The sequence below is a fragment of the Sorex araneus genome, chromosome 3, assembly GCF_027595985.1.
Source record: "Sorex araneus isolate mSorAra2 chromosome 3, mSorAra2.pri, whole genome shotgun sequence".
In the NCBI taxonomy this organism is placed as follows: domain Eukaryota; kingdom Metazoa; phylum Chordata; class Mammalia; order Eulipotyphla; family Soricidae; genus Sorex; species Sorex araneus.
This window is the reverse complement of record NC_073304.1, coordinates 39,003,696-39,031,404: the sequence shown is the minus strand read 5'-3', so window position 1 is coordinate 39,031,404 and position 27,709 is coordinate 39,003,696. Positions and strand designations below refer to the sequence as shown.

The 27,709-nt window shown below is 43.0% G+C and overlaps 1 pseudogene; it reads left to right on the top strand.

The window, feature by feature from the left end:
* On the top strand, positions 1 to 27,347 carry LOC101556365 (transcription factor BTF3-like; annotated as a pseudogene).
* The last annotated feature ends 362 nt before the right edge of the window (positions 27,348 to 27,709 follow it).

The window sequence follows — 27,709 nt, the reverse complement described above, 5'->3', positions numbered from 1 at the left end:
ATGTGGGGTCTCCTCAGACAGTACCACAACCCATTAAGTGTGGGCCTGGAGTACCGAAACCCAAATGTGCCCAGTACCACAGTTAATGTGAGTGAGACCCACTGCAATCACTGAACCCCAGAGTGTGACTCTGGGCATTGTGATAGCAGCAGCAGCAAAGGGAACAGAAGGGGTGGAGGGGACAAACACAAAATCCTTCGTCAGCTTCACAGTAAAGCTTTCTTTTTACGAGAAATGTTAGACATCTAAATTTTGTAAAGATAGGGTGCTTAGACATGCTTTGGATGCAAAATGAGTATATTTTAATTTCGAAAATTCACGAATGTGAAGGAATAGCATAACACAGACTTATAGAATAACTTGCTGGGTTAGCAGTCAGCTGGGAAGGACTCTTGTCCAAGGTAGGGGGGAAAATGTATATTTTGTGAGTTTCCACAAGGCTTTAATTCAGCTGGATGAAGCTTTCTGCTAATCTAGCTTTTCTTACTCTCAAAATTGTCCCTCCCTGGGTCAAGAGTGTGACTCAGTGGTAGAACTGCTGAGCAGTAGAACTTGACCTTGCTGGTATAAAGTCCTGCGTTTGATTACTGGCACCTAGAAAAAAAATCTTTGCATCTTAGTGTAACTGAAATAAATTCACATTCTCCAACAAATGTCTTATATATGTTACCTTGCCCATAGATTTTCTTAATTGCTCATTGCAATACTTCTGAGGGGCAGATGGGAAAGTTCATATTCCTATTAAACAGTTTCAAACACAAGCTGGAACATTCCAAAGCTTAACGATGAACCAGAAACAACCATAGACTAAGATAAGAGTTCTAACTATATTTAAGACCCTGATCTTTAGTTGCTAAAGCCAGTTTTCCTGTTTTCTGGAATTTTGGCTTTATGAGCCAGGACGTTTTCTTCTTTTATTTAAAGTAATTTAAAGGTGGCTTTTCTGAGAAACGCAGGATCTTGGCTAGTGCAGTGCTGCCTGGACAATGTTCCATGTCTGCCATATTTTGACTTAGAAATTAATCATCTTTAGGCCGAAGGCAGCTTCAGTTGCAGGACTTGCCTTTAAAATTGGTTTACCTGTGTCATGCGGGGCTGCGGACACAGGACAGAGAGAAAGTGGTCCTTCATTCCTGGGTACTGGCCAAGAACTTTCCTTAGAGAGGAGCTATACTCCTTTTGAAGAGGATCCAACTTGGTTTGCACCATTTCAACACTGCCTGTGCTGGCGGTGTGGCTCAGTGGCAGAAGACTTGCCTCACATGAATGAGGCCCTAATTTGAATTCCTGCCACTACCTCCCAAGAGAGAAAAAAAAAGTCATCCCTCTTGTTGTCTTTTCACTGTGCCTGTCACTGCTATTGAGATTATGGTCACCATCATCTTGTCCCTCTCCCAACTATGATGTCCAGTGAGCAACTGAGCAAACAAACCGCAGCACCAAGACAGGAAGCAATTTCAGCCATTCCCAGATACAAAAATTGTGCTGAGAACTGCAGTTTCTGCTGCTATTCAGGGAGCACATTCTTGCTTTTCAGGCCTCTGAGAAACACTACCCATACCCATTCATTCATTCATTCATTCATTCATTCATTCTACCAGTATTTGTGAAGGGCTGGTTGTATGTCTCGATCAGTTTTTCTGTGGGTCACGTCATTTGCTTCTTCCAGTTTGAACCCACACACCAACTGCTTCCCACCCATGACTCAGCTGTCTGCTTCTCTGGCTCAAGGTCACTCACCTAGTCTTGCTTAGAGAAGGTTGCTAGCAACTCTGGGGGTCTCAAACATTTTCCTACTCACTGGAGATCTGACCACTTGTCAGCAACTTCCCATGACCTGTCTCATATATTTTCTACTTGTCACTGCTTTTCACTTGTGGGTACAGACATAGTTTTCTTTTATTTAGATCATTTATACCTGGGAGTCAGTTTTTGGGTTGTTGGGGGAGCTATAGATTTCCTTCCTCCCTTCCTTTCTTCCTATTTTCTCATTCCTGCACCAGGATCTACTTTGCAAACTTGAGAGGAAAAGAGAGCAAAGAAAGCAGACTAACCTAAACACTGGGGTAAAAAAATTATTTTTTAACTTTATGAATGAATAAGGCCTTTGAACTTGTTTGGCCTGGCTCCTGCTCAACCTGTACCTTTAAGGTTCTGTTTCCAGCTGAAGTGGAAAATCTGAGACCTAAGCCCTCCATGAGGCCTGGCGATGGGGTCTGTCTCCCTGTCCTCAATTCACAGTGGCGGCCACAACATCTGGAGTCCGGGGGGGGGGGCGGGGGCAACCCTGTACTTTCTGCCGGGGTTCTTAAGTCCATCACCATCATCACAGGGGCTGGTGGGGAGGGAGGCCAGCCAGATTCTTTCCCTGAGACGACGGAGAGCAATAGCAACACAAACTGACCAGGCGCAGCTCCCACAGCCAGGAACCCAGGAGGAAGTGGTGTCTCTGGGTTGGTTTTGAAACTGTCTGCCTTGCCTAAAACCCAGGTTCTTAGCACAAGGGATGTGACTCACTACAGAGAAATTCCCCATGGCCTGGGATGACATTTCTGTCAGTTACCTTTGATTCACACTTGGAGGAGGAATTTTTTTCCCCCACAAGAGGCAAAGTGAGGTGCGAGTGGGTGGATAGAGTGGACTGTAAGGAGCAGAGGCAGTAAAGTCACTCGAGGTTTTAGCAGGCATGTGAAAGACACGCAAGAAAAACCAAGCCAAGGGAATAGAAATTGAGGGGAGGCGTCATTCTCAGGGGCATGGGGAGTGCGCGGCATCTCTGGCAGTATCGGATAGGGCCACTGTACATTCTGGCCTGAGCCTCAGCCTGGGACAATCACAGGAGACATGGAAGCGGGAACTGTCCTCTCTGGAACCTCACATGTATTTGTCCAAGACCGTTGATGTTCCCATTTCTCTTCTGGATGAGGCAGAGCAGCCCCAGGGACCTGCAGACATGCCGCTGAGGGGACAGTTGAAGGGATCCCTTGGCGTTTTTCTAGAGCCCCAAACAAGCTACCCAGCCTCCACTTGTGACCCCCCTCCCCCCACATACATCCACTCAGTGTGCAGAGTGTGGGGAAGAACATAAAAGGCGGAGGAAGGATTTTCTGAAGACACCCCCCCCACCAATCTTTCTTTCATGGATGTTGTCTGATGCGATGGAGATTTTGCTACAATCATGGGCTCCCAGGAATGTCTGGACTTAGGAAAAGTTCTCAGTCCAAGGGGATTCAGAAAGCTAATAGAAAAGCCACCCCAGAAAAACACCTCTCACCTGATGAGCTTCACTTAGGCTTGACTGGCATAATCTCTGTGCTTTTTTTTCTTACAAAAGGCTCATTTTCCCACCCACAGGCAGCAGTTTGGGAAATAAAGTGAAGCACTTCAGAGATGGAGCAGCACAAAGACCAAGACCCAGAATGGTTTCAGTCTACCTCTTCTTCCCATTTTTTGAAGGGGTTGATTTTTTTTCTTGTTAAGATCTATAGGGCTGGAAAAAAAAAAGAAAAAAAAAGATCTATAGGGCTGGAGAGACAGCACAGTGGGTAGGGTGTTTGCCTTGCACGAGGCTGACCCAGATTCAATTCTTCCGTCCCTCTCAGAGAGTCTGGCAAGCTACCGAGAGTATCCTGTCCGCACGGCACGCCTGGCAAGCTACCCATGGTGTACTCTATATGACAAAAACAGTAACATCAAGTCTTACAATGGAGACATTACTGGTGCCCGCTCGAGCAAATTGATGAACAACAGGACGACAGTGCTACAGTTAAGATCTATAAGTGTTTTATATATCTTGGATATTAACTCTTTGTCAGATGAGTGGTTCTCTCCCAGTTTTGTAGGATATCTTTTTCTCTGATCATCATTTCTTTTGTAATAAGAAGTTTCTTAGTTTGATATAACATTTTTGTTTATCTTTGCTTCCACTTGCTTGGCCAATGGCATTGAATCACTGAAAGTACCTCAAGAACTTTCAGTGCCATGACACATTAAGTGTCAGTGTCATGTCTGCCTATGTTTACCTCAATATAGTTTTTAGGCATGTTCAGGTATATTGACTACATCACTATTCAAAATAACCAAAATCTGGAAACAACCCAAGAACAGATGATTGCACAAGGAAACTGTGTTATATGTACACAATGGAATAGTAATTGGCTATAAAAAAAGGATGAAGTCATGCAAGTTTTTGCTACATAGATGGATCTGAGGGTATCATGCTGAGCAAAGTCAACAATAAGGAGAAGGACAGATGCAGAAGAATGACTTCCTCATATGTGAGATATAAAGAAGAATAGGAAGGGAGTAACAAAGGACCAAAGACAACAGAACCTGAGAACCAATATATAGACTGGACTCTAACATGAGGACGAGGGGTTGTTGAAACATTGAATGAATGAAACCCTATCATTACAGTATTGCAAATACATGTGTGTATACATATCTATATTTAAGAAGGTCTCTGATCTTGTCACTAGCAGGCCCTGGAGAGGAGCCCTAGGCCCCAGGACATCAGATCCCAAGAGCAGCCCAACCAGGAACAGATCAGAGAGCTTAGAAAGAGGGTGGACATCTGAGAAGACTGGAAATAATTTGGACCAGAGTTATCAGCTAGAACCAAGGAAGTCAGTGTCTCCCAGCCCACTGGTGAAGACAAAGCAGAAGAGTTTTCCTGTAAACTCAGTTTTGGGGGGGAGGGAGATTGTGTGGCTGCCAGACTGCCCTCCTACTGAGAGTGCAGGCAGCTGCCTCAGTGGTGCCCTGAGCTCTTAAACTCAGGTCAGACCTCACTGACACTGCCCCCTCCCTCCTGGCCATCTGGCTGCTCCCTTGACCTTACCCTCTGGCCCACCTTTCAGGGCCCATCCAGTGACCTCCAGTGACCACTGCTCACCAATCAATCCATGCTGGCTATGCAGCCTTGCAGCAAATTCTTTATTAAAGACAGGAGCCAAGCTTTACAATAAGAACAGAAAAGAGGTGGGAGGGGAGGGAGAGAACAGTGGGGAGGTTTCAGCTGAAGACTGACTGAAGCCCTTGGATGGAGGAGACAGGAGCAGGGAAGAGTGAGTAATACAGTACCAGGGATATGTGGTCCAGTGACAACTTCATGCCTCGCATGCTTGAGGCATTGGGGTCATGGGGTCAATCCCCAGTACTACTATCACAAAAAAATAAAAATAAGAAATGTAAGGGCTAACAAAGAGTTGGAACTTGGTGAATCTGGTCTAACCCTTCCTTTTGTTTTCAAGAGACTAAGAGAGAATGTGCAGCCTCAGAAGCACTCCCCCAGCTCTCAGCAACTCCTTTGAAATCACTGACCCCAGGAGTTTCATTTCTTAGAGCTCTGTGCATTTCTCAAAGTCCTGTGCTCACTCCCCAAGCAGCCACAGTGAACAGGAAGGCTCCCCTCCTGCTCCTAAGATGCTCCTCCCACTGAGGCCACCTCAGTTCTTCATTTTAAGGCCCCTCTCTGCCCACCTGTCCTTTTACCTGATGTCCCTAGACCACCAACAAAGGCTAGTCACAGAAATGGTCAGATAAGAGCTTAGAGGACTTGTAGAAAGGATGGATAACTGCCTACTTTTACTTCCAACTCTGCACCTATCTGTGAGCCTTTATATGTTTGTGGGGTGGGGTGTGGGGATGGGGGAATGTCAGACCAAAGCTGTGACCAAAAGGACTTGTGTACCATAGATTAGGGGCTAAGGAGAATCACTCAGATGGCTGGGATTCTAAAACTCAAGTTAAGCCATACCTAGAAGAATCAATGTTTGAGCAAATACCTATTCTTTTCCCCCCTGCAAATGTTATGTAGACGACGATTCCTGGCTTTGAGGTAAACAAATCATTGTAATATTGTGATTATTATCGTTACTTTTGTTTGAAGCGGGGTGTGAAGTGTGTATGTGTGTGTGTGTGTGTGTGCGCGCGCATGTGTGTGTGCTGTGCTGATGGGGCAGGTCCATGAAAAAAGATAGGAGAGAATTTGTGGGGAGCCTACCTAAAGCCCATTATTAATAGGGTTTGTTTTCCTTTGTCATTTGAAAGGAGATTTGTATTATTGATATGATATTGAAACATTGAAATAACAGAAAATCAAACAAAACATTGGTCACAATTTGCTCCTGAGATCAAATTGATAAAGATGGATATAAGATCTTTATTGTATCCATTCAAATCAATATAGCACTGTAACACTGTCATCCCATTGCTCATCTATTTGCTCGAGTGGGCTCCAGTAATGTCTCCATTGTGAGACCTCTTGTTACTGTTTTTGGCATATCGAATACGCCATGAGTAGCTTGCCAGGCTCTGCCATGCAGGCGAGATACTCTCAGTAGCTTGCCGGGCTCTACAACAGGGACGGAGGAATCAAACCCAGGTTGGCTGTGTACAAGGCAAACACCTTACCCTCTGTGCTATCGCTCCAGCCCACTTGAAATCAATATAAGATTCATCAAATATAAGATTATACCCAGTTTGTATTTGAGAACACCCAGAACATGGCTGTTTCTTGGCATATGGTACCAACTAATCAACAAAGGTTGTCCTGAACTAGGTTATCATCATTCCACTGAGTTTTCAGTGACTTTTCAAGAAGCTTGACTTAGAAACGTAGGAGGAAGGAGACCCAAGACTCAGCCAACCCCTCTTTACTCTCATTCATTTCTTCCCCAGTGCAAGTCTATCCCTGTGGAATATTTCCAGATCTCACTGGGAGGCAGATCTTCTGTTGTATTGTGACATGAGCCCTGGATGTTGATGGCAGGGAGTGGTTCCAGTGTATGCATTTGCCACTGAACAAATGGGACTTCATCTGTGGTTATTTGTACATGGGCACGCTTCTGCATTTCAATGATTTCTTCCTTCCCTATCCAACCTGCTAAATGCAACATTTACAACCAGCTTCACAGGCATTATTTACTGCAAGGCTGGGACCTGTTCACATCTAAGGAAGGCTGCCAACTTCCCTTGCCAGAAGCAAGAGGCACTGGGAGAAATGGAACTTGGACAATGGTTTTGTATACTCCCTGTTCTGCCATGGATGGCCTTCAGCAGGAAACCAATTGATGGAATCAAAAGAACACAGTTTCCTGTTAACATAGAGAGACGCCAAATCCACCAACATTACTGTTTCATGCCCTGCGCCAGTCATTGTCAACCATAGCATAAGTAATAACATATGACTAGGCCTGTGGTTTTAGTGAAATATTCTTTTGCTTTTGGCACAACACCACACACCTTTATATGCTTTATTACCCTTTCCCAAACCTAGGGAGTTTTGTTTTGTTTTTTCTTTTCTTTTTAGAGGTCTTTTCCCCCAAAGAACTATATCAGCCTGTTTTGCTGCATACCAGCTCCTAAAGCCACGCCAGCTGACTCCCAATTCTCCTCAATCCTTTCTTAAGTAACACTTAAGAAAATATATATTATTATTATTGCATCACATAGGGCTAAAATAAATCCACTGTGTATTGGCCCTTCAACAATCTTGCTTTCCTTCAGAAAAAGGCTAGTTCCCTAAGACTGGCTTTAAGAGAGTAAAACCTCTCACATAATATTTTTCTTACTTTCCAGGCTGATCTGGTAGGTGATGATAGGTCATAAGCCACAGCCTCTGCATGGATGTTCCAATCCCTGGAGCAGATGGGAAGTGCATGTGTGTTTGGAATGTAGCAAAGGGAAAATATGACTAGGGTGTTTGGGACAGGACCTTGCATTTTTAACCCTTCTCGAAACCCAGAGAACAGTACCACTCCACTCATGACTCACATTTTCTCCTAAAATGACAAGGTTATAGGAGAATATATATAGTTATCTGGGTGCTTTTTTTGTTTCAGGCAGTTTTGCCTGGTAGTCGAGAGCATGGGTACCAGACAGAACTTAATTCCCTTTCTTGCTTGATGTAAGAGACTCTGGAAAAGATCAACATTCTGAGTCTCATGTTCCTCCTCTGGCCAACAGAGAGAACATTTACCTTACAGGGTGGCCTCCTCAAGAGCGAGTCTAGGGCTGACTTGGCTCCCTGCTCTGTGACAGAACAGGTAAGAGGTACGTCTCATTCTTCCTCCAGAAATAGCACCGTGTTTCCTGCAAAAATACTCTGCAAAGGACACTCAGATAAGGACTAGGCTTCAGGAGTAACAGTGAAAGTGGTGGGGTACAGGGTTTGGAGGATATAGGGCAATAGGGAGAGTTGTTTATCCATCATATGTGCATACAGTAACTGTCGTGAGAATTCTAAAGAAAGAAACTGGGAAGGCATCATTATTCCCATTTCAAAATAAAGAAACAAATGCCCCTGTGCTCCACTAGAATAGACAGAACTATAGCTGAGCTCCCAGAACTCTGGAATTCTTGATCATTCTCCCTCCATATATCATATTTTTTCATACAGCAGAATGAATGGATTCTTGGTCTATTTAGTTCCCAAGACTCTACCTCCTATTTTTCCTGGAAAGGTGGAGATCCCAGATTTCACACACACACACACACACACACACACACACTCACTCACGTGCGCCACACACACACACACACACACACACACACACACATGTACACACCATACCTGAGTCTTGAGCTGACTTAGTTCAGCTAACAGATTCTGAGATGGAAATGTCTGCAATAGCAGAAGCCTGGAAGGTGCACAGGAAACATCTGGGGATAAAGTGGGGTGGGGGTGGAGGGTGGGTGGAGGAAGAAAAACTTTCAAAGAAAGGATTAAACATAATGAGAGTGTAGTTGCTCCCTAAACTCACCTAATCCTATAGGAAGCTCTGGGGCTAGTATAACCCTTCAGAATTGCCCTGCCTGGAGGGCTTTATTTTGACCTACTATTGACTTTTTATTGGACGCAAACTTTAAATAAGGCCTAGTCTAAGTTTAATTCTTGAGAAGGGACTGGTTGGAAACATCCACACCCTGTACTGTAAGTAACTGGGGAGGTGAGATTCCAGGAGAAATGGGTAGAGCATTATTGTATCCACTTAACTGAGAAGGCAAGGCAGAGACCCTGAGAACTCTGTCAGGGGGAGTTGGATGCTTGAGGCTTTTGAGACTTGTGCAAATACTTTAGGGATAAAGGATGGTGGGGACGTGGCTTTTCCACAAAGCCCATGCCTTGTATGCAGAAGACCCGGGTTTGATCCCCAGCACTACAAAAGCAAAATGACACAACAAAATGAAAGGAATAATAAAGTATTGGGAAAGAGAAGAGTGTTCTCTTCAACCTGCAAAAGACAGTAGAAAAAGCTTCAAATACCTAGTGAGGAGTAGAATTTTCCCACTAGGCCCTCTTTCATTGTTATTTGACACCATGATCCACTGTGCCTTGGATCATGGTGTCAAATAATATGATGGACCAGTACTTAAGTGTACTCTGTTAACCTAATGTCTCCAAATTACCCGGGGGGGGGGGTGGTTAGACGGTAAGTCCTTGGACCTCAAAATTAGTAAAATATTAAGTATGGAATAGGACCCTGAATATGTCTCATAAACATCCTCCTCACCCACTATCCAATTCCTCTGAATGCCAAGAGTTTATCGACATCTCTGCACAACTGTCTCTAGAAACTGTAAGGTTTCCAGAGTCAAGAGCAAGTGTTTTATCTCAATTTTGATGTTTGCAGAGTTACATAGTAGCATGAATACTTTTTAACTTGCTTCTGTAATAGGTTCCAGTGAGGGTAGCTGAATAAGATATTTACAGATTGTCCTGACAGCTATAGCTATTCTACCCATTCCTCTTTTGGGAGACCAAACTCTCCCTTCTCTACTCCTCTCTTGATCCAGTGGTGGGCAACAATAGGACCAACTTTCTGCTCATAGGGTTTTACCTCTCTGGTGTGAAAAATTACAAAGATGCGCATGCGCTTGCGGGAGGCGGTGATGTGATGTGTTGTGTGTGTGTTCTGTTGTTCACAGGTTCTGGGGGTGGTTCTCTCTCACTCACACCACTTGCGTTCGGTGTTCTCGAACCGCTGTGTCTGGACCAGATTGGGATCGCGCCTCCTTGTGCTCTGCTTCTGTGTGTGCCGCTGTGCTCTCTTCTGTCTGTCTCTCTATTTCTGTCTCTGTCTCTGTAGTCTCTCCTCTGGTCTCTTTTGACCCTCTCTGTTGGATATCATTGGTTTGTCCTGCTCCCCTTGCCACAAGGAGCTTAGGTTTATCAGTCACGCCCATCAAAGTGCTCGTGAGTCACTCCCATTCCTTTGTTTATCTGTAACCATTTCTACCAGTTTATCTGCTCTTCCTCTAATCAAACACTGTTAATTTGTAAGGTCAGACCTTGCTAGGACAGTGTAAGTTAATATTGTCTTTAAGTTAATATTGTCTTTCTCCTCTCTTATGACTTTTGAATAGTTTACCTTAAAACAATATCCTTTTTGTATGGACAAAGAAAGACATTTATTAATATGCTTTGGTAACATGGGATTTAATTGGCTTCAAATATTATTTATTCCCGGGCATCTGCTTTCTTGATTTAAGCCTCAGCTGGCCTTACTTCCTAGCACCCTCAAAAGCAGGGTCCCAATGGGGGACGGGACGGACCCAGGGCAAGTGGTGAGTTGTGTACTACCCTGGCATTGAGATGGGCCTGGCCAAAGCACCTAATGCTTAACTATATGTTAAGAGCTTGGTCATGGGCTGTCATGTCATGATCCAAAAGCAACAACGAGACTAGGGCCCTGGTAGGCCTAGGAAAGACTAATCTGGCCTGAGCACTGTAGTCTGAGATCGAGGTGACCCCCAGAGAGCAATTCTATAAGCTTAATACGTCTCTTGCTATGTCCATACAAAATGATTTATAATATGAATACTTATATGTCAGTCGGACAAAGAGAGGAGAAACACACCCATCGGATTCCGCTCTTGGGCGGACGTCCCGCTGAGAGAGATTCTGTCCTAGTGAAAGCATCCCCTAAGGGATAGAACTTTACCCCCTATGGATTGTAACCACACGTAAGTCCCGGCCTGCGGCATCCAGAGCGGATGCGGGAGATTTAAGGTAGCTGTATGAGGGGGCTGGGGGTGAGTTCGAGTGGAAGCAGGAGAGAGAATGAAGTAGGATGGGGGAGGAAGAAGCAGGAGGAGAATCAGAGGAGAATGGAGAAAGAAGTTTGGAATAAACGGCACCTGAGACCAACCAGCCTGGTTCCGTTCCTTCCTTCACCTGCCTCATCATCGCCATTCAATCTCCCTGGTGTGGCGCCCCTTTCTTTTCTTTTTTGTTTTTTACACACCTCTCTGTCTCTGCTTCTCTGTCTTCTCTCTTGTTTCTGTCTTCTCTGCTGTTTCTTCTCCTGTGTCTGCTCCTGTGTCTTCTCCTTGCTTCTGTCTTGCCTCTGTCCTCTCCTTGCTGTGTCTTCTTCTGTCTGTGTCCTGCTGTCTCTTCTTCTGTCTCTGCTGTCTCCTCGCTTCTGTGCCTTCCCCCTACTTCTGTTAGTCTTAGTTTATATAGCAATCACATAGGGTGGTAACACAAAGGTGGGTTGAACATTAACAAATCAACAAAGAAGGGTAAGACCATTTCTCGAGATTAACAAAATCTCATCTAAAAAGATTACTCCAGATTACTAGTAGATCTGCTCAAGGGTGGGATTTAAACAAGGGTGTGTCAGGGTGTGTCCCTTTCTTCCTTCCTCAGTTAGTAGTTCACTTAAATAGTTATAGTAAATTTACTTCTAATATTTCTAGCAATGTCATTCTGTATGAGCACAGTAAGAGACATAGCAGACTTAAAGTTTGGTTCTTCCTGAGGACATTCACTTTATATTCCAGACTACAGTCCTCAGGCCAGGTTAGTCTTCCTAACCCCAGCAGGGTCCTAGTCTCGTCGTTACTTTTGGATCATGACAGCATTTGTCTATGACCATGCTCTCAACTTATAGTTGAGTATTGTGGCTCTTTGGCCTGGCCCATTCCGATGCCAGGGTAGCTCACAGCTTGCCCTTGGTGCATTCCGTCCCTCATCGGGACCCTGCTTTTGGGGTGCTAGGAACTAAGGGCGACTGAGTTGAGAAAGCAGATGCCCAGGAGTAAATATTATTAAAGTCAATAAACTCCCCAGTTACAAAGCATAATAGTAACTGTCTTCCTGTGTCCATACAGAAAGGCCATTGCTCTAAGGTAAACTAAGTTCCCTGTGGCAAGGCTGAAAGGACAAACCCCATGTTATCCGACACTCTGGCCACATTTATGGGTTAAGGGATGATGATTTGCGAATTAAATTGAGCGAATCATGGTGCCCCTTCTCTGCTGCCAGTGACTGATGTGGGCGGTATGCCTATGACTCAAAGGAAGCCAGAGACCTTTTCCCAATATTTTACCCAAAACTAAAGCTAGTGTAGGGAGAGGAGAGACTTTCCTTAGCCGCTGTAAGTGTGGTTCTGATGCTTCCAGTAGTCATAGCCAGTGGCATGGAGAAAACTAGTTCATTCACTACCAAGAGAAGCAGAAGTGAAACAGAGGGCACATCCTGATGCCACTGAAGACTATGCAAGTTGCTTCTGGTCTTGAATGGTTTGGTCATATGAACCAGTAACCAATGAATTTTCTGATTCTCTGAAGACTGTAAGGTTATTGTTTTAGAACATGATAGTACAGTGGATAGGGCACTTGCCTTGCACGCAGCTGCCCCAGGTTTGATACCTATCATCTTATATGGTACCACATGCACTGTCAGGACTAATTCCTGAGTGCAGAGTCAGGAATAATCCCTGAGCCTCATCAGGTGTGACCCAGAAACAAAAATGAAAGCAAACAAAAAAAAATGCATGATCAGGCACATGAGTTATCTGAAAGGGTTGTAGTAAGGAATGGGAAATAGAAGCTAGAGATGTTTTGAACAGATTTTAAGTTGTGTCTCTGGAAGCTACCAGCAACAATTAGCTTCCATATGAAATCATTCACCTTGATCCATTGCCTTCGTATCTCTTTCAAAAAAACCAAGTAGATAGTAAATAAGGTGGGGAAAGATGTTTTTGCATGTGAATTTCCATAAGAGACTAAAAGTTTTAGATATTTTACAGAAAAAAAGTTTTAGATATTTTATATTTGCACCCAGATATGTTAAGAAAACATATGATTCCCCCCCACCCATTTGAGAAGATCTTTGCTTGCCATATTATTTCATGTTCTTTCAACTACCAACCCCCAGTGTCAAGGAACATTTCATAAAAGAATCCCCCCTCCTTGAAATTCAGATTCCTTTTGGTGTGTTTGTTGGCGAGAAGGAGATCTTGCAAAAATAGAGAAGTTGAAACTATAGTTTAATTGATTTAGATCGGTGGAAGAGAATAATTTGCAATTTGGAGGACAGAAGTTTATCTCAAAGAAATTACACTTCTGGGCTGGAGAGATCATAGAGTGGGTAAAGCATTTGCCTTGCAGGCTGCCAATCCAGGTTTGGTCCCTGGCACCGTACAATGACTCCAGACTCCTGCTAGGAGTGAGTACTAAGCACAAATCCAAGACTAAGTCCTGATAACTTCCAAGTGTGGTCCAAAACAACACCAAAAATTGGAGTAAAGGAATTATACTATTTGGAGTCATGTTGGTTGGAGTGATGTTGTCAATAGTGGTGATGGTGAAGTGGTAGTGGTGGTGATGGTAGAAGTGGTGTTGCTGGTTTGTTGATGGTGGCGGTGATGGTAAAAGGAAGTAGAAGTAGTGATGGTGATGGTAGTGGTGCATGGTGTTGGGGAGTACATAGAAGAGAGTGGTCCAGCTTGGAAACCTCACATGATGGGGGTAAAGGCAGCTCAGATAGAGAAGGGAACACCAAGTAAAGGATGTTGGGAGGACCCATTGGGTTGAAAGATGCGTGCCTAAAGTAGACTATGGACCAGACACGATGGCTGCTCAATACCTCTATTGCAAACCACAACACCCAAAAGGAGAGAGAATAAAAGGGAATGCCCTGCCGCTGAGGCTGGGTGGGGTGGTGGGGGCTGGGATGGGGGTGGTGGGAGGGATGCTGGGAACATTGGTGGGGGAGAATGGGCACTGGTGGAGGGATGGATAAACAATCATTGTATGACTGATGCAAACATAAAAGTTTGTAAGTTTGTAACTGTACCCCACGGTGATTCACTAATAAAAAAAAAAAGAAGGGAGTGGTCGTGGGCTGGAGCGATAGTACAGTGGGTAGGAATTTTACTTGCATGCTGTTGACCTGGGTTTGATCCATGGAATCCTATTTGGAACCCTGAGCACTGCTGGAGTGATCTCTAAGCCCAGAGCCAGGGGTTAGCCCTGAGCAATACCAGCGGTGAACTGCCACCCTCCTCCCAAAAGGAGAAAGAGTTCTTCTTGTACTTCCTTCCACACCTGAGAAATTATCTCTAATAATTTCTGTTATGTCCAGTGTTTCTGTTGTTGCTCCTCTGCAAATAAACATTTTCGAAAACAAAAGAAATTAGACAAAAGTTCACACACAGAAATCCACTTTGCACTCTCTTTCCCCTTGAGAAAAATGCACCCATCAGTTGCCACCCTTCTTCCTTGCTTTTAAGAAAAGTACTTAGGAACTCTTTTCCTGTACCCCTATCCCCACTTCCTCCTCCTCCTTGTCCTTCTTCCTAGTCTCCAAATTAATCTTAGCAGGGAGTTCTGAAGTCAATGATCATGTTACAAGTCTAAATGTGCTAGCCTGCCATCCTTCATTATTTTTGACATAAACAAAATTGTCAGAATTCTCTGAGACCTCCCTTTGGTTCAGAGTGCTCTCTTGAGGCCAGAAGATCCACAGGGTTAGAGGGGCTAATGAAAATAATGTAATGGAAGAATGGAAATGATCTCCAGTACAAAGTTGTGTGTAGTTATAGACCAGAGCCGTTGGGGGGCTATTGATTAAGGCTGTAAAATGTTTATATAATTGTGGCTAATATTATAAAATAGTGGTCTAGGGTTCTTCATTAACCAGATCCATTTTTTTGTCCACTCCTCTGCAATTTTCTTGAATGTTTAGATTTGATTTGAAATTAAAGAATAATTGCTTAACTTGCCTCCTAAAGATTGGTTGCCTTCCACACACTGCGTTGTTGATAACTAGGAGAGCATGTTTTTATATTGAAGGATGAAGGGACAGAATCTTACTATTGGAGCTGCTTATTTAAAACTCTGAGCAAATGGGTTGTCACCTTTCATCCTTGCTGGTATCCAACCAGCCTGTGTTGGCATGTGTGTGTGTGTGTGCGCACACACACACACACACACACTTTTCTTCTCTCTCTTTCTCTCTCTCTCTCTGTCTCTCTCTCTCTCTCTCCCTCCCTTTCCTTCTCCCTCTCCCTATCTCCTTCTCTCTCCCTTTCCCTCTCTCTTTCTCTCCCCCCCAATATGGTTGTTGAATCAGATAATGAACTCAAATCAGGAGCAGAGCTTTGGAATCAATGCATGGCTTTGAATCTGTCTCCGTCTTACTCGCCATGTGACCTGGGCAGCTACTTAACCTGTCTTGGCTGGAAAAGAAGGAGGAGAAAAGCAAGCAATACTGTATGCTGTTTATGTGTGTGCGCACACACACACACACACACACACACACACACCACTTTGGGAAATGTTTCTTATTATACACATATTTGGAGCATCTATGTTCTTACCTACAATTCTGACATGATTTGAATGTGACCAATTCCAAGTACCAATTCTTCAGGTGTTATTTATCTTTTCCTGACCCCCTTTCTTGGAGAACCCACTGTTTTGTGAGGAAGACGCTTAGCACTCTCCAACAACAGAGAATTTTTTCGGTCCAGACTAGGTAGTACTGGCTTGGGGACATTTCAGAACTTTAAAATTTTGATAACCTAGGCTCTATAAATCACGGAATTACATCAGGTCTATTTAAAGCCCTTTTCAGCAGCTGTTTAAAATGCTGTCACTGTAGTCGGCAATGGGCTTCCCGTCCGTTACAGGGCAGTCAGCTGGGGAGGGGGTGGGTTTCATTTGTTTCTTTAAAACCCTTTCAGTTTACCTTCAAATTATCCATTTCTGTGAATAACCTTGCCATTTCCAGTTATTTTAAAGTCAAGATATAAAATAATCAGGATTAAGCCTTCCCATTAGATCAAATTCTTTTCTTTCAATTTCTTCTCTTCAAGTCTGTCGCAAAACTACCACAAATTGTTAACTTGAGATGAATATATTGAGTACATGAAATTAGGACTGTTTCCAGCCAGTGGTGCAGGGAACTGTGTGTGTGTGTGTGTGTGTGTGTGTGTGTGTGTAGGGGTGGGGGTTGGTCCTGCTGAGGAGTCCGGAAGCTATTTCTGGGTCATCTGCTGGGGTCTGAAGCCATCTGTGGGCACCATTTCTCCAGGGAGCCCTGCTATGCAGACTCCAACCCCGGGGACTGATCTGGGGGCTTATCAGGTGGGACTCTGTGGTGAGAAGCTGAAGTGAGACTTGAGTTCCATCGCCCAACTGTGAGTTGTGTGAAAAGGGGCAGAGATAGCTGAGTCTCCATCCCCACTGACACGCAGGCAAAACTAAGAGAAAAATTTTGTGCCCATCAACTCTCCCAGAACTTTTAAACCAGAAGAACAGAAATCAAACACCTTGATTGAAATACCTTGATTTCAGTGGGCTTAGAAATACTGAGCCCTTCAAGACCAGGTTTCACCTGAGGTGGGGGTACCATGATCATTTCAGTCTTAGGCCTTCAAGGACTTTGTCCTTCATTGGCACATAGTACGGTTGTTTGTTTTGAAGTTCAAAATTTTTCTTGTTTAAAAAAATTGAATCACAGAAAGATGCACAGTTACAAAGTTGTCTGTGATTGGGTTTCATCATAAATGTTGCAACACCCATCCCTTCACCAGTGTACATTTTCCAGTTTCCCTCTCAGCCACCCTTCTCCTGCCTGCCTCTATGGCAGGCACTTTTCTTCTCTCTCTCTCTCTCTCTCTCTCTCTCTCTCTCTCTCTCTCTCTCTCTCTCTCTCTCTCTCTCTCTCTCTCTCTCTCTCCCTCCCTCTCCTTCTCCCTCTCCCTATCTCCTTCTCTCTCCCTTTCCCTCTCTCTTTCTCTCCCCCCCAATATGGTTGTTGAATCAGATAATGAACTCAAATCAGGAGCAGAGCTTTGGAATCAATGCATGGCTTTGAATCTGTCTCCGTCTTACTCGCCATGTGACCTGGGCAGCTACTTAACCTGTCTTGGTTGGAAAAGAAGGAGGAGAAAAGCAAGCAATACTGTATACTGTATATGTGATCTGCATTAATAAGTTCCTAATTAGGATACATCATATATTCTGTTCTCCCTCTGCTCTCCACCGCATTTGTCCCAAGGGTATAAGTGAGGACCAGTCCAAAGGAAAAGATCTGGTATTGCTCCGGCATTTGCTGGTTGGGAGGAGGATGCAGCCCTTGGTACAGGAAGCCAGCTCAGTCTCCTGCTCCTGTCCCACCATCGCTTCAGGCACATCCAAGTTCCACGTCCGCTGAGTCTGGGAATCTTCCAGGGACAACGCAGCCACAGGAGCCCAGACATTTTGTGTCTTCAACAACAACAAAAAGAATACAGGGTACACAAAATAAGGTCAAAATAACCAAAGAATGCAAAGAGATCTAGAACACTGTATGCCTGAAACTCTGCTATCAACAGTATTGTAAATTATGGTACCAAAATAAAAAATAAATAAATAACAAAACAAACTTTAAAAGATCTGAGGCTTCTGAGCAAAACCCATTTCTCCTGGGCATCTCACAGTTCTCCCTGCACCCTGCTGGGCCCACAAATTATTCCAGTTTCCCACAGCAGGGGAGGCCCATTGTGTTTGGGAATCTCAGTAGGGGGACCTGCTAGTAGTCTCTGGGGCTTTGACTTTGCTGAAATTTTTCACTAGATCACATTCTGTTTTAAAAAAACAGTGACAACAAAGCGTTCACTTGCTCTTTTGCAAAATTCTCAGCTTCATTTATGGAAAAGGCAATCAAGGAGTGGAATGATTTGTGGCTTATGATGTGCCTTTTCTGTGTGTTGTTCCAAGTTGAGGACATTCCCACTGTCTGGCTGAGTTGAAGTTGACCCTATGACGTACTTGACAGAAGGGACAAAGGACTGCCACTGGGAATACTTTACCAGAAAGAGGCTTGTATTTTCTGGAAAGGGGGAGGAGGCTCACATCCACCCACCTTCCTTCCTTTCCTTCTTCCTTCCTTCTTTGACTTTGACTTTATTTTTTCATAAAGATGATGCATTTGAAAATATTTGCAATTCTAGAAATTTGTCCTAACATGTTCATTTTCCCCCCTCCTCACACTCCACAGTTAGAATTTAAAGCATTTAAAATTAATTTCTAAAGTATATTTTGAACACTGTGATCTCTCCAAAAGTCTCCCAAACTATATAATTTTTATATAGTTTTCATGTAAATGATTCTATAACTTCTCTACCCCACTCCCACCACAAGAGAAACACTTATTCAAATCTCAGCATGATAAAATGTTATCTTTGTAGTGTTTGCATATTAGTTAGCTTGCCTTTTAAGGCTTACTTACTTTCTCTCTCTTTTATTTTTTTTGGTGGAGGCGGGGGAGGGGGAGGAGGGGGGTGGCGGTGCAAGGATATTGGAGGTGGAACCCAGGGCCTCATATACAGATGTCAAGGTGTCAAACACTCATCTACAAGCCTCCAGTTTTTTAAATTTGAGAAATAAGGTTAATAATGCTCAGCTCATAAGGTAGCCAGGCAGATAAAAATATGTTAACTATAATAATGTACTCACCATATAGAGTATACTCAATTAAAATAGATACTGCTTTTTGGTAGACAACTGACTGTCATGTTACCTCAAAGAAATCAATAGGAAGTGGGAGCAGAAATCAGCTTTTGAATTCACCTACTCTATAGTCCTTTTATTGCTGTTTCTCTGGGGCTAAACCCAACAGTGTTTGGGAGCTACTCCTGGCTAAGTGACTAGGAGTCACTCCAGGCAGTGCTTGGGGCACCAAGCAGTGCAGGGGATTAGAGCTAGAGCTCCTGCATACAAAGTATTCCAGCCTGTTGCATTAGCTCCCAGCTCATATTCTATAAGAAGACTTTAACTAACACTTTCCAGGCTCCAGGATCTTAGGTCAATCAGGTCTTCCAAATTCTTCAACTTAAATGCACATAGAATTTTCCCCAAAGGGAGAGCAGTGGTTTCTCTCCCTGACAACATCGGTTTCAGACTCCTGAATAATCTGACTTGATTCTTGCCCCACTTCATCTTAGTCTACAAATAATAGCCAGAGTGGAGATTTAAACATAAATTCAAAACAAAATTCAAAACAAAATTCAAAAGAAAACACACATGTAATCACATACCCCAGAAATCCCAGGTTGTGTTATTCCCTTTCTTTTCACTGGTAAGTTATTGGTTCATTTGTACACTTAATTGATGTCTGAATAATTAATTCTAGCACTAGGGAAATAATCAAGGACCACTTCTTGACCTTTTGGCTAAAATCAAATGTAGGAAATAAGCAAGGAGATGTAAGTAATAATAAACAAGGAAATCCTTTAGTGTCTTTCCCTCATACTTAGAATAAGATCTAAACTGCATCACTCTGTGTTTTGGCTCTTTCAGCACCTCTTTGACATTTTATTCTCTGATGGCATTCAGTCCTTCACTGTTGTGAAGACATTGCACTCACTGTTCCCTGGCCCTGAAACTCTCTTCTGAACACTTGACCCTCTCAGATCAAATGTCACCTCCTCGAAGATGCTATTCTACCACCTGACCCCACCCTCTGTTACCCTCTACTTGTTTATTTCCATAGTACTGAAATTAACTACTTATTTATCAACTGAGTGAATGAATGAGTTTACAATTTAGGAGTAAAAAACAATTCATCAACATGCAACTCCAAAGAGCACAGATCAAATGTAATTGCTTTGAAACCAAGGACAGGAAAGTCACAGTATTAACCAGTCTCTGAAATGAAAATAACAGAAGAATCATATATTACTGTTAATTCTTTTTTTTTTTTTACTTTTGGGGTCACACCCAGCGATGCTCAGGGGTTACTCCTAGCTTTGCACTCAGGAACTACTCCTGGCGGTGCTTGGGAGACCATATGGGATCCCGGAGATCCAACTCAGGTCAGCTGCGTGCAAGGTAAGCACCCTACCCGCTGTGCTATATCGCTCCAGCCCCTATCACTGCTAATTCTATGGCCAATGGTCAGAGCTTGAGTGGATGGATATACAGCAGAATAACTATGAATTCACAAAAGAGTGACAAAAGTCTGTCTTCCTTCTCAACCTGCACTGTCACTCACTGTCATCCCGTTGCTCATCGATTTGTTCGAGCGGGCACCAGTGACGTCTCTCATTGTGAGACTTATCTGTTACTGTTTTTGGCATATCCAATATGCCACAGGTAGCTTGCCAGGCTCTGCCATGCTGGCGCGATACTCTCTGTAGCTTGCGGGCTCTCCGAGAGGGGCACAGGAATCAAACACGGGTCAGCCGCATGAAAGGCGAACGCCCTACCACTGTGCTATTGCTCCAGCCCCTCAACCTGCAGAAGGTGAAAAAAAATTTTTTTCCTAAGCAGCCTGAATGAAAGAAAAATAATGTTTTTATTATTGTAACTTATGATAACTACTTATATATCCAACTCCTACACTGACCAAGGAAGGCTGTTAAGAGAATCAGTTTTTACTTGATTAACATTTTTTTATAGATCCTATTAAAGGAATTTGTTTTCTAAAATGGAAAATATTTTTGACTTCCATATAGAGAATTCTGTAACCAACATATGTTAAATAATCAGTTAAGATTTTTTTAAATATTATTTTTTTTTAATATTGGGACCATACTCAAAAGTTCTCAGGTTCTACTATTGGCCATGTGCTTAGGGGTCACACTTAATAGTCCTCAGAGGACCATGCAGTGCCAGGGATTTGAACTCTTTCTCCACGTCTAGATCTGAAATTTTCCAAGTATTAGCTCACTCTTCCTGATGTGCCTGGTCTGTTGAGTCATTGATTTCAAAGACTTTGGGAGTTTTTTTTTTTTTTTTGCTTTTTTTTGGGGGGGTCACACCCAGCAATGCTCAGGGGTTACTCCTGGCTTTGCACTCAGGAATCACCCCTGGCGGTGCTTGGGGGACCATATGGGATGCCGGGGATCGAACCCGGGTCGGCCGCGTGCAAAGCAAACGCCCTACCTGCTGTGCTATCGCTCAGGCCCCCTTTTTTTTTTTTTGCTACTTTGGGAGTTTTTTGTACTGCTGCTGACTCTGAATATTATGTTTCTTTGAGGCTAGTTTTATATTGATCGAATCCTAAATAATAATTCCCCCAAGATCTTTCCTTTTTTATTTATAAGCTCATACATATTCCAGAAAGATGTAATCCACACTTTCTATTAATTTACACTCAACTTATCAAAAAGATACAGGGTCAAAATATGTGGACAATAAGAAACTTTTCCTAAAATACTTTTGGTCTGAAATGATGGCACATTAGGTCAGAATCCTCAATAGGCTACCCCAATAGTTAGGGATTGTTCCGATGTTTGAAAGAACAAGGAAGATTTTAAGCAGTAGCTGCTGGTTGATCTAGCATTTAAATTTACATTTTTTAAAACAAGAAATTTACATTTTCCTGTTGACATTTCAGATTTGCCCTTTTTAATCCAAATTCTGAGCAAATACTTCCTGATTAGATTAATTTTCCTATATACAAACTCTGTGTTAGTAAGAGAAAATAAATAAACAGATGATTTGAGTCAAATGAATCACTGTAAGCTTAGTTTTCCTTCCTTGTGAAACAGATATAAAGATGTCTAAGGTTGGTATGAGGATTAGAGATTATGTAGGTAAAGTTCAAGAATAACATCTAATTTATAGAAAAGTTTTAGCAAATGGCAAATGATCCTTCCTAGTCTTTAGTGACATTTTGAACGAAGTTCTATGTGGCACCACAATCACCCAGTTGGTTATATAGTGTGTGTGGAGAGGAGCATGTGGAGTATCTGCAGTGGCCTGGTGGCTGGGGAAGGCTTTTGAAGAAGGTGCAAGTTAAGCCATACCTAGCAGAATTTACATGTGGTTAAGCAAGTACTGTATTTTTTTCTGTTGACTATGATTCTTTATCTGAAGTCAATAAAGTATCATTGTTTTTTGTTTGTTTGTTTGCTTGCTTTTTGGGTCACACCTGGCGATGCACAGGGGTTTCTCCTAGCTCTGAAATCAGGAATTACTCCTGGCAGTGCTCAGGGAATAATATGGGATTCTGGGAATCGAACCCGGGTCAGCCGCGTGCAAGGCAAATACCCTACCCACTGTATTTTGCTCCAGCCCCTAAAGTATCATTGTTACTACTACTTTTGCTTGAACAAGAGAAATGCCTCGGTGTTAGGAAAAAAATTCAGAATCTTTGCAAAGCCCTATCTACAGGAAATGGTCAGGGGCTGGAGAAATAGCACAGCACAGTGGGGAGGGCACTTTCGTTGTATGCAGCCAACTCGGGTTCAATCCCCAGCATCCCATTTGGTCCCCCAAGTACTGCCAGGAATAATTCCTGAGCACAGAGCCAGGAGCATTGCTGCGTGTGGCTCAAAACCCAAAAAGTGAGCAATAAAAGAGATTTTTTTTTAAAAAAAGGGATGGTCAGCGCTGATCCAGTGTCCCAGGCCAAACAAATGTGTGGGCTTATAGTGGCATTGGCACTCTCTAGGACTATTTTCATAATAAAACTGTGTGGAGCTCATTAGTTTTGTACGTGATCCTGGGAAATTCACTTCACTTTCCTAGAATATTAATTTTCTGCAACATAGTTCAGTGAATAAGACAATCTCTCCCCAAATGATTATAAAGTGTTTATTTGCTCCAGCATAGATCTGCAATGGCAGTTTCTGCATGAAACCACCCAAGAGGATGAGGTGTCTCCAGGTCTTATTATCTGCAGACCACAGTTATGTTCTTCACCATGAATGAGAGTATTTACAGGGAACAGTGAAAGACAGGGGAAACCATACTAGGCAATCATGGGAAAGATGGTGTCAGATGGCAGGGCCAACCATTGTGGTAACCTCCAGAAGTAATTATGGACATCTGGATTGATGAAAAGAACTAAAGGATGGCAGGCATTCTGCATTTGGGACTCGGTTTTCCCAAAGGAAAATAAATGGAAAAAACATGTTTGATTTAACTGCTGACTCATGGTACAACGTTTTAATTCAGAGACTTTAATTGAAAATACAGCAAGAATGTAAAAGATTTGCATAGAAAATATTTTAGTACATTGGCAAGACATTAATTACAAAACCAGATGGTCATGGCAGAAAAACGTCAACCAGGAGGCCTTTGCTGTTCTTGTTTTCTTAGCACAAAACATTTTTACTTTGCAAATTTCAGCGTTTGGTTCTATAGAAACATCACCTTTCTGTTGAGAGGAATGTAAGGATTCATCTTATAAAACAGAATATAAAAAATACAAAGCCAGGCATGATCATGGTGGTAGCCTGAAATATGAAAGCATTCTTGTGATAGAAGCTTCATGATCAAGATACTAGTTGTCTTTCCCCAGAGGCCAGTATAATGAGACCATATGTCTCAGCTCCTATTGACCGTGACCACTGTCTCAGTCAGGGGTCATTTGTTTGCAACTGAAGGTTGGAATAAAGCTGTCTGAAATTATCTCAGAAAGAGGAGTTGTTATAACAATGCAAGAAGCTTTTACTCTCAGAAAACTTGTGATTAGGGTGTTGAATAGGTAGGATGTTCATTTGATACTGTATCCCTCCATACTGATCTCCAAGTACAAAGCACCTTCCTTCTCTTTACCTCTGCACACCTGCTCCCAGGAAACCATATTTCTTCCCCGGCTGCTTTGCTCAGTGAAGCATCCCACCTACTCTGCCTGTTTGACTTTGATTCTACCAACTTCCTCTTTGTTTTCCATTTGTCCCATCTGTTTTTTTAAGTTCCTCTTTTTCTTCATTCTTGTCTTCTTTCCTTTCTTACACTAACTTAGCATTGAATTTTCACCCATTTTCCTCTCTCTGGTTCTACATTCTTTTGTTGGTTCTACATTCTTTAGTTATTTTTTTGTGGTTACCACAGCAATTACAAACATGTGCTCTTGACTTACTAGGGTCCACTATAAATTAATACCATTAATACCTCTTAACCAATGAAAAAGCCTTGCAACATTGAAGGTCTATGATAATTTCCCCGGTAGGGCTATTGTGATTATTGTCATGTGTTTTATTCATACATACTTTTAATTCCACAAAACATTATTATTGTTGTTTTAAAGAGTCAATATTAATTATGCTTTAACCACACAATTTACTTTTCCTATTTCCCTACATTCCTTCTTGTGAAATTGTGTTTTCATCTGTGATTATATTCCTTTTGCCTAAATCACTTCCTTTAGTATTTTTCTTAAGGAAATATCTGCAGCCAACACATTCTCTTGGGTTTTGTTTCTGTAAATCTTTCTTTCCAACCTACCGCATGATCTGCTGGTGAGTTGTTATTGATGAACTTGTAGCACTTTCTACACTCAAAGTTTTACAAATAAACTGGTTTTCCTACCTTCCAGGATAGTCTTAAAGGATGATTAGAAATTTCTATAGTCTATGATTTGAAGGTGTATGCATTTTGCTTAAGAAGAGGGATTTGGGTTAGAGAGATAATACAGCAGATAAAGCTCTTGCCTTGCACCCAGCCTACCTAGGTTCAATCCCCAGCACCACATTTTATCTCCTGAGTAATGTCAAGAATAATCCCCGAGCACAGTGCCAGGACTAATCCCGGAGCATCATGAGGTGTGGCATAAGAAAATCTTTAAGTGAAGCCTCTGAATGTCCTGGGTAGTACCCCCCAAATCAAGAAAGAAAACCCAGAAGTATCATTTGGTCACAAGACTATTAGGGACAAGAAGGAGAAGTCAAAGGGATTGCCATTGAATTAGCAGCATAGTTCTTTTCTTGACTCAATTTTTCGGCTTTGCCATCCATAGTGTAAAGTTTTTCCATCCTCGTGCTTAATAGTCTCATGATTTCAACATGGCTGCCGCAACTCTATGAAGAATAACCCTGTTGAAGATGACACAGCCACTGCCTCTGTTTCCTAGAAGCACACTGAGGGCTTCCAGTTGCACTGGGCCATGGGGGGCGTGTTTCATAGGCGCGTCTAGCTTTCCAGCTGCCAAAGGAGAAGGTAATGAGAGTAAAGGACTGGGAAAGGCTGTTGAATTAGTCAACCACAGTGCCTACCACAAATCTAAGGAGGAGAAAATCCTTTCAGGGACTGGAAACAAATGTGTAAGACTTTAGAGTTGTTAAATTTTATGCTCATTTGGGACTCTGCAAGCAATTCTGGAGCAAATGGGGCGTGTGCAGGCAGGCTGGAAAGGCTGAGGGCGGCCAGAACATAGATTCTAATGAGTAGGGCCATGAAGGTCGGCTGGATTGCCTCAAGTAGATGAGAGAAATAATCAGAGCGGTGTTTTCATTTTTCTAAATGTGAAGGCCATCCCCATGTTATACTTAAGGAGCCTGGGGGGCGCTCTTGGGGTGATTCTTGGCCAACTGGACCAGCAGTAGTACTTGAGACAGGTGGAGCTGGAGATAAAAAGAGGGTCAACCCCATACAAAGTAACAGCCTTAATTAACCCCTTACTATCTCTCTGGCCTCAAAGTTGGGCTTTTGAAAGATACTCTTGTGGCAATACAGAAGTAGACTTGGGAATGATAACAGATTGAATGGATTGTGGCACAACAAATAGAAAACCATCACAGTAATCTAGGCATAAAGTGATGAGATAATAGTTGGAAATAAAATATCAATGCTCTTGAGGTATGTGTGAAATAAGGCAGTTGAATGTAGTTGTTGAGAGTTTGGGCTTTGAAGTAAGATATAACTGATTTTAAATCTCCGTTTTTTCCCTAGCTGTATGTCTTTGGTTGTATTGCTCAGTTTCTATGGGTCTCTCTCCTCAGTTGTAAAGAAAAGGGAAGAGAGCTACTGGGGAATGGTTCAGAGGCGAAAACAAAGTGCCTGAACTGCAAGTGTGAGACAATGTGTTTGGTCCCAGGCACCATGCACAAGTGCTGATTGTGTTCTTCACAGCTCTGCCGCATACAGCCAACTGTGCATTCTCTGATCCACAACCAGATGTGTGTGCACACCATAAAGAAAGATGGGTGGGCATAGTGGGCAGGAGTTTGATATTTGGTGAGCACATATAAGAGCACCACAATGCCATCCAGAATTGTGTGAGCACCATAAGTAAAGGTGTGAGACTCCTGGAAAACACATCTGCAAGCATTGCAACTAAAAAGTGAGTAACACTCCCTCCTGGGAGCACCACAGTCAAGTGTGTGAGTCCTACAACCTATTGTGCGGGCGCCCGAATCAGAATCAAGTGCATTAACCCCCAAACATCACAAGCACATAAAAAATAAATAAATAAGGGTATAGCAAGATAATATTTATAGGGTTAAATAGCGTAATACAGTAGGGTGTCAAAAAATAGGCACATGTTCTCTGTACATTAATAGAGTTTCACAGTTATTCAGTGCTAACAATGGTCGGAAAGAGCAGAATCCGGCTCTAGCTGCCATCTTGCATGCTCGAGTATATGTGCCTAATCTCAGCTGGTCCGCCAAGACCCCCTGAGCACCAACCCTTATTCCTCACGCAGCCCCATTTCTGCTCCAACATGTCGCACTGTAGCACTGTCGACCCATTGTTCGTCGATTTGCTCGAGCAGGCACCAGTGACATCTCTATTGTGAGACTTGTTACTCTTTTGGCATATCCAATACGCCATGGGGAGCTTGCCAGGCTCTGCCATGGGGGCGGGATACTCTTGGTAGCTTGCCAGGCTCGCTAAGAGGGATGGAGGAATCGAACCCGGGTTGGCCGTGTGCAAGTCAAACACCCTACCTGCTGTGCTATTGCTCAAGTCCTCTGCTCCAACAAGATGAAAGAAACGATGAACCAAGAGAACAGCTACAGCGGATTATAAGAAACTTCAGTTCTCCTTAAAGAAGTTAGGCATAATCAGTATCTCTGCTATTGAAGAGGTGAATATGTTCACAAACCAAGGAACAGTGATCTACTAGGTTATTACCCTAAAGTTCAAGCATCCCTGGCAGCAAACACTTTCACCATTACAGGACATCTGAGACAGAGCAGCTGACAGAAATGTTTCCCAGCATCTTAAACAGGCTTGGTGCAGACAGTCTGACTAGTTTAAGGAGATTGGCGGAAGCTCTGCCTGAACAACTGGTGGATGGAAAAGCACCACTTGCTACTGGAGAGGATGGGGATGATGAAGTTCCAGATCTTGTGGAGAATTTTGATGAGGCTTCCAAGAATGAAGCAAACTGAATTGAGTCAACTTCTAAAGAAGTTGGTGCAAGAGAAAGTCAAAGGAAGGATCTGAATCCACCCTGCTGGCATGAAAAAATGCCCCAAACTGGTTGGTTCAAGCAATGGAACTGCATTTTCTAGTCATTCTGGGGCTAAAAAAACTATGATCAGGTACTGGAATATACTCTTCCTGGTGACAGTCCTCTTCCTTGCTTATAGGTGTCTACCTGGCATGGCCTTTCCTCAGATCCCATTGTTAATAGGGAGGTAAAGAGAGAGGGAGGTAACTAGAGAAAAAAAAGAAACACACAGGTTAGGATCAGCATTTCACCCTCTGACCTCACTGAACCATAATCACATCTTTATATCTTCGGCTACAG